The sequence below is a fragment of the Mustela nivalis genome, assembly GCF_964662115.1.
Source record: "Mustela nivalis genome assembly, chromosome: 18".
Taxonomy (NCBI): Eukaryota; Metazoa; Chordata; class Mammalia; order Carnivora; family Mustelidae; genus Mustela; species Mustela nivalis.
In genome coordinates this window covers 59025079-59031731 of record NC_139037.1, presented here as the reverse complement: position 1 = coordinate 59031731, position 6653 = coordinate 59025079, and positions in this window count along the sequence as shown.

The following is a 6653-nucleotide window of genomic DNA, read 5'->3' as shown; positions in this document are numbered from 1 at the left end:
GAGTGGGGGGGGGGGGTCGGCTCCGCTCTGACTCATGTGGCCGCTGTCAAAGCTGTCTCCAGGCTGCCTGGGTGCAAACTCAGTGGCCTTCCACAGCTCACTTCCCAGAGCCAGAGTCCCAGCCAGAGGCAGGGCCTGCTGATGGACACCCTGCAGCGCCAAGCGAAGTCCTTGCAGCAGCGGCTGGCCTCGGATACAGACAGCACCAAGCGGTGACTGCAACAGACACATCTTCCTAGAGCTGCCCAGGGTCGCAGGGGCGAAGATCGAAGATCCGTACAGATGCCACAGGGGCTGGTGAGCTAAAAGCAGTCCGGACCAGCCCCTGTGGCCTTTAGCAGCTGGTGCTGAGCATTCCCCCCGCCTTCCTGTACTAGTATAATTGAAATAAAATATATTTTGTTGTGTCAAAAAACACACACACACACACACACACATACACCAAATTCTAATTCTCCCTCCCCCTGCTGTGGGACCTTGGGGGAAGGACCTCTGCTCTCTAGTTAATATTTGTCCTGATAGACTCAAAGAGGGAGACAAACCATAAGAGACCCTGAACTCGAGCTAAAAAACTGAGCGTTGCTGGAGGAAAGACGGGGTAACTGGGTGACGGGCTTCATTAAGGAGGGCACCTGATGTGATGAGCACTGCATGTTGTATGCAACTGACCAAACACTGAACTCTACCTCTGAAGTAATAATACACTGTATGTTAATCAATTGCATTTAAATAAAATTAAAAAAAACAACAACTTGTCCTGATGGGACATTTGTGGCTGATCGTTAATTATTGTTAGGATTTTTTTTTTTTTTTCTCTTGGAAGTCTTTTTTTTTTTTTTTTAAGATTTTATTTATTTATTTGACAGAGAGAGATCACAAGTAGGCAGAAAGGCAGGCAGAGAGAGGGGGAAGCAGGCTCCCCAATGAGCAGAGAGCCCGATGTGGGCCTGGATCCCAGGACCCTGAGATCATGACCTGAGCCAAAGGCAGAGGCTTAACTCGCTGAGCAACCCAGGTGCCCTAATTGTTAGGATTTATGTTAGTTTTGTTAGGAGGGATAATGGTGTTGTGGTCACATGGGGAAATGTTTTTATCACTAGAGATGCACCCTGGAATATTTGGGGATGAAAGAATATAACGTCTCTAATTTACCTTCAAACACTTCAGCCAAAAAGTAGATATTGCTGTTATGAAAATGGTCCTGTGGTTATGTGGAAAGCTGTTCTTGGTTTTTACAGACACTCACTGAAGTAGCTAGAGGCGAATGTCAAGGATGTCTGCATTTACTTTAAAATGCTTTAGGAAAAAATGTAAGGCAGTATCTCAGGGTAACTTCCATGCCATTCTGTCTCCTTTTTCTGTGTATTTGTAAAGGTCCTCATTAAGTTTTTTTTTTTTTTAAGATTTTATTTATTTGACAGGCAGAGATCACAAGTAGGCAGAGAGGCAGGCGGTGGGGGGGGAGCAGTCTCCCCACTCCCCAATGTGGGGCTCGATCCCAGAACCCTGGGATCAAGACAAGAGCCGAAGGCAGAGGCTTTAACCCACTGAGCCACCCGGGTACTCCCATTAAGTTTTTTTAAAAGTAAAGTAAAATGTAGGGGCGACTGGGTGGCTCAGTCAGTTAGGTGTCTGTCTTGACTTCCACTCAGGTCATGACCTCAGGGTGGTGAGATGGAGCCCCCCATCGGGTTCCACGCTGAGCATAGAGCCTGCTTATGATTCTCTCTCTCCTTCTCCCTTTGCCCACCCATCTCCTCCTCATGTGTGCTCTCTTTCTCTCCCATTCTCTTGAAAAATAAAAAGTAAAAAAATGTAAAAGATAAAATTGTCTAGACTCTCCATCTCTGCATGCTTCTGACCCACCAGAGCAATTTAACGCTGGTGAAGTTGCCTGAAACAGTTGTTGGCCCACAAGGAGGGCTCAACAAATTCCTTCAGCATTTACCAAGAACCTACTCTGTACCAGGTACTGGTCCAGGAGGAGCTGGGGATATAGCAGGAAACAAAGCAAAGTGCCTGGCCTTGACAATGAAGAGTCAATATGTGTTACTTAGTCTGTGGCTGTCAGGCAGCGATAAGTAAAACAGAGAACAGCAAACCAGGAGGCAGGAAGTACAGGATACAAGTGAGGCATGGTTGGTTTCAGGTGGGATGATGCTGCCCGGCTTCCCTGAGCAGGTGGCATTTGAGCAGAGGCTGAGCGTGGTGAGGGCAGAAGTTGGGTAGATGATCCAGGAAGAGTTCCAGGGATAGACAACGGCCAGTGGGGGCAGAGTGGGGTGTCCTGACAAGCTCTAGAAACAGCAGAGTGACTAGTGTGGCTGGAACAGAATAGGGGAGGGAGAGGATAGTAGGCAATGAGAAAGTAGTAGCTATCTCTACCAGTATAACAATGAGTATAGTATTATTACTTTTACTAATTCACTGAAGCCTTAAGGTAATAATTTTATGGTAAAGTATTAAAAGTCCCCCCAAAATCCTCTCTTCTAAGAGGCGGTAGAGCCTAGTGATTAAGATATGGGGCTGGCACCAGACTAGAAGGGTTCAGATTCCAGCTACACCCTACTCTGTGGGTTTGGGCAGGATATTTAACCTCTCTGGGCCTCCAGCTCCTTCACAAGTGCCTCTCTCCCAGGGCTGGTGTGCTAGGGACATAAAAAAATGGGGACACCTGGGTGGCTCAGTTGGTTAAGCAGCTGCCTTCGGCTCAGGTCATGATCCCAGCATCCTGGGATAGAGTCCCACATCAGGCTCCTTGCTCTGCAGGGAGCCTGCTTCTCCCTCTGACTCTGCCTTCCACTCTGTCTGCTTGTGCTCGCTCTCGCTCTCTCTTTGACAAATAAATAAATAAAATCTTTAAAAAAAAAATGCCCCCAGGGCACGTGCCACCATGCCTGACGTGTGGCATGTGCTCAGCAGAAGGCTCTAACTGCCACCGATCATTGTTGGACGGGCTCTCCAGAGCTTTCTCTCCATGGTGGGTGGGGAGAGAGGTGGAGACATTCTAAGGGTTTGAGGTCAGGGAGGTCATGCCCCTGGCTCCAGGACTAAACTACTCCTTGGTCACCCTGGGCCAACAGATATCTTCCCTTGAGAGCCTAGGGTTCTCTCATGTGGAAAGTGGGGCCCCTCTTGCAGGTGGCATGAAGACTGACTGAGGTGGGGAAATACACAGTTGGGGTGTTGGTCCAGAAATACACAGTTGGGGTGTTGCGATCCAGCCTCCTGGCAGGATGACCTTACTGCTCTGAGGTCATCGTCTTTTATTATTATTATTTTAAAATTTATTTAAAGAATGAGGGGAATATTTTGGAGCCCACCCATCCCCACCTCAGACTGCTCTAGTCTCTTGAAATCTGTCTGCTGTTCCCCTCCTGTGTCTGTCTTCTTCTTTGTTTCTCTGTTTGTCTCTCTCAACCCGTGTCTCACTTTCTCTGACTCTGTCACTCTGTCTCTCCCTGTCTCTGTCTCTATCTTTTTTCCTGTCTCTTCCCGTCTCTTTCTCTGCTTCTCTTTTCTGTCTCTCCATCCCTGTTTTTAATGTCTCTCTAGGCTTGTCTTTCTGTCTCTGTGACTCGTTCCTTCTGTCTCTCCCTCAGGTGACACACACCTGTGAGGTCCAGTGACGTGGCACGGGAGGGGGCGGGCAGGAGGCTGGACCCATGCACAATCCCAGAAAAGCAGCAGGAATGTCCGCTCTTTCCTCCTGGTGACTCACCTGGGCCTCGCCCAGCTCCTACCTGCCTGCTGGGTCCTGAGGGAGGCCCACAGGTTTCGGGGCTTCCCTGGGCTGAGGAGGGGAGAATCTCATGCAGAGTCAGAGAGGGCGAGAGAGTCAGAGAGACAGAAAGGAAGAGGCAGTGAGAGAGGAAGAGGGATGGAGCCAACTGACAGACTGACGCCAGGGCAGTCAGAGAGGGAGAGAGATCTCTCCACCTGAGAAAGGGACAGAGACAGTGAGAAATGGAGGGGACAGAGACAGAAGCAGAAGGAGCTGGAGAGAATGACCCCCGATGGACCTCAGAGAGAGCACGTGGAGACGTGGAGAAATTGTGCACCTCCATCCAGGACGGCCTCCTGCCACCTCCCTGAGGAGGGGACCACCTCTGGCCTGGCTATTGGTGGGAGGACAGCTGTGGCCATTTCCTCCCTGGCTCCAGGGGACACTGATGTGACGTTCCCATCTTGGCCTTGGCCGCCTCCCGGATGCAGGGACATCTTCTCTCAGGGCCTCCCTCTGAAAAAAAAAAAAAAAAAAAAAAGAAAGAGGGGGACAAAAGAGGATCCCCTCCCAGGGAGCAAAAGAGCTGGAAACCCCTGAACTCCACACCCCCTGCTTCCCCATTTTCCAGGTAGAGAAACTGAGGCCCAAGGAAGAAACTTTATTTTTATTTTATTTTTATTAACACATTTTTTTTCAACAAGGAAACTTTATTTATTTATTTTATTTATTTTATTATTTTTTAAATATTTATTTATTTGAGAGGCAGAGAGAAACAATGAAAGAGAGAGAGCATGAGAGTAGAGGAAGTCAGTGGGAGAAGCAGACTTCTGCTGAGCAGCAAGCCCGATGTGGGACTCGATCCCGGGACTCCAGGATCATGACCTGAACCGAAGGCAGTCACTTAACCAACTGAGCCACCCAGGTGCCCCTATTTATTTTTTTTAAAGATTTTATTTATTTATTTGACATAGAGAGAGATCACAAGTAGGCAGAGAGGGAGGGGGAAGCAGGCTCCCTGCTGAGCAGAGAGCCCGATGCGGAGCTTGACCCCAGGACCCTGAGATCATGACATGAGCCAAAGGCAGAGGCTCTAACCCACTGAGCCACCCAGACACCTGCAAAGAGGAAATTTTAAATGAGGCTCCCCTTTATTGAGTGCTTGTGACATGCCCCATGATATTCTGAGTGCCTTCTCTAGATACACTGGTCACCCTCCCAGTACCCTATTTTATAGCTGAGAGAACTGAGGCTTTGGGAAGCATGGTCAGCTGAATACTGGCCCCCAAAGAGCTCCAGGTCCCAAGCCCTGGAAACTGTAGGTGGTACTGTACGTGGAAAAAGGGTCTTTGTGGATGTGCCTTTAAGTCAAGGATCTCAAGACTGGGACAGTATCCTGATGATCTGCATAGACCCTCCATGCAATCCTCAATGTCCTTACAGAGGGAGGCTGGGGACATTTGACTATAGACAGGGGTAGGAAAGTGGGGTCAGAGAGACAAGACGCTTTGCTGCTGGTTTTGAAGGTGGGGGAGGGGGCCAAGAACAGAGGGATTCTGGGAGTCCCGCTCTGGCTGCTGGAAAAGGCAAGGCAACCTTGCTCTCTAGAGGAAGCACTATCCTGCCCACACCTTGATTTTGGTTCCTGAGAATTCACTTGCGATTTCAGATGTCCAATGCTGTAGGAGAATACAATCCTACTAAGCTACTAAGTGAATGCTAATTTGTTACACTGACCACAGGAACCAATACAGGAGGCTAAGTCCCTTGCCTGTAATGGCCTGTAGGTGCAGAGTCAGGCTTCGAACCCAGTCTGGCATAACTGTCACCCTGAGTATTGCCACTCTAGGGAGACAAGAACCAGGGGCTGGAAGACCCCAGCCTCTTTCCATCCTGTCCTCCACGGGTCCCTCTGGCTTCAGTGGGTGGAGCTGACCTGCGGAGAGGAGGGATCCAGAGGAGAAAAAAAATCTGTGCAAAGAAGAAAAGTGTTCCCATCTCTGACCCCTTGCAGCTCAAGTTCCACCACTTAGTTGCAGTGTCAGAAATAATCACCGCGGGACACCTGGGTGGCTCAGTTGGTTAAGCAGCTGCCTTCGGCTCAGGTCATGATCCCAGCGTCCTGGGATCGAGTCCCACATCGGGCTCCTTGCTCCACGGGGAGCCTGCTTCTCCCTCTGACTCTGCCTTCCACTCTGCCTGTGCTCGCTCTCTGACAAATAAATAAATAAAATCTTTAAAAAAAAAAAAAAAAAAGAAATAATCACCGCAATTCAAGAGCTAGTGTTGCTAATATCTAAAGAGCTCTGGTTAAGGGTTGAAGGTGTCCTCCTCCACCTTCCCAAACTCCGCCCCCTAACCGAAAAAAAAAAAAAAAAAAAAAAAGAGCTATGTTGAAATCCTAATTTCTAGTACTCAGAATGTGACCTTACTTGGAAATAGGGCTGCTGCTGATGTCAGTGTTTGGGAGGATGTCACAGTGAGGTAGGATGGGCCCCTGATCCAATGTCTCTAGCGTCTTCATAGGAAGATGACCATGTTGGGGGCTCCTGGGTGGCTCAGTCGGTTAAGTATCTGAGGTCAGTTAAGCATCTGTCTTTGGCTCAGGTCATGATCTGGAGGTCCTGGAATTGAGCCCCGTGTGGGGCTCCCTGCTCAGGGCTGAGCCTGCTTCTCCCTCTCCCTCTGTCCCTCCCCTCAACCCCGCCCCCTGTGTGTGCTCTCTTTCCCTCTCTCTTGTTCTCAAATAAATAAATAAAATCTTTAAAAAAATAATTATAAAAAAGAAAAAAAAAATGTGAAAATAGAGACAGGGGAAGGCGGCCATGAGATAGTGAGAGCAGACACTGGAGTTAGGGAACTGTAAGCCAAAGGTGGCCAGTAAAACCACTGGAAGCTGGCAAGGGGCGGCCAGGACTCCCCCCACGGG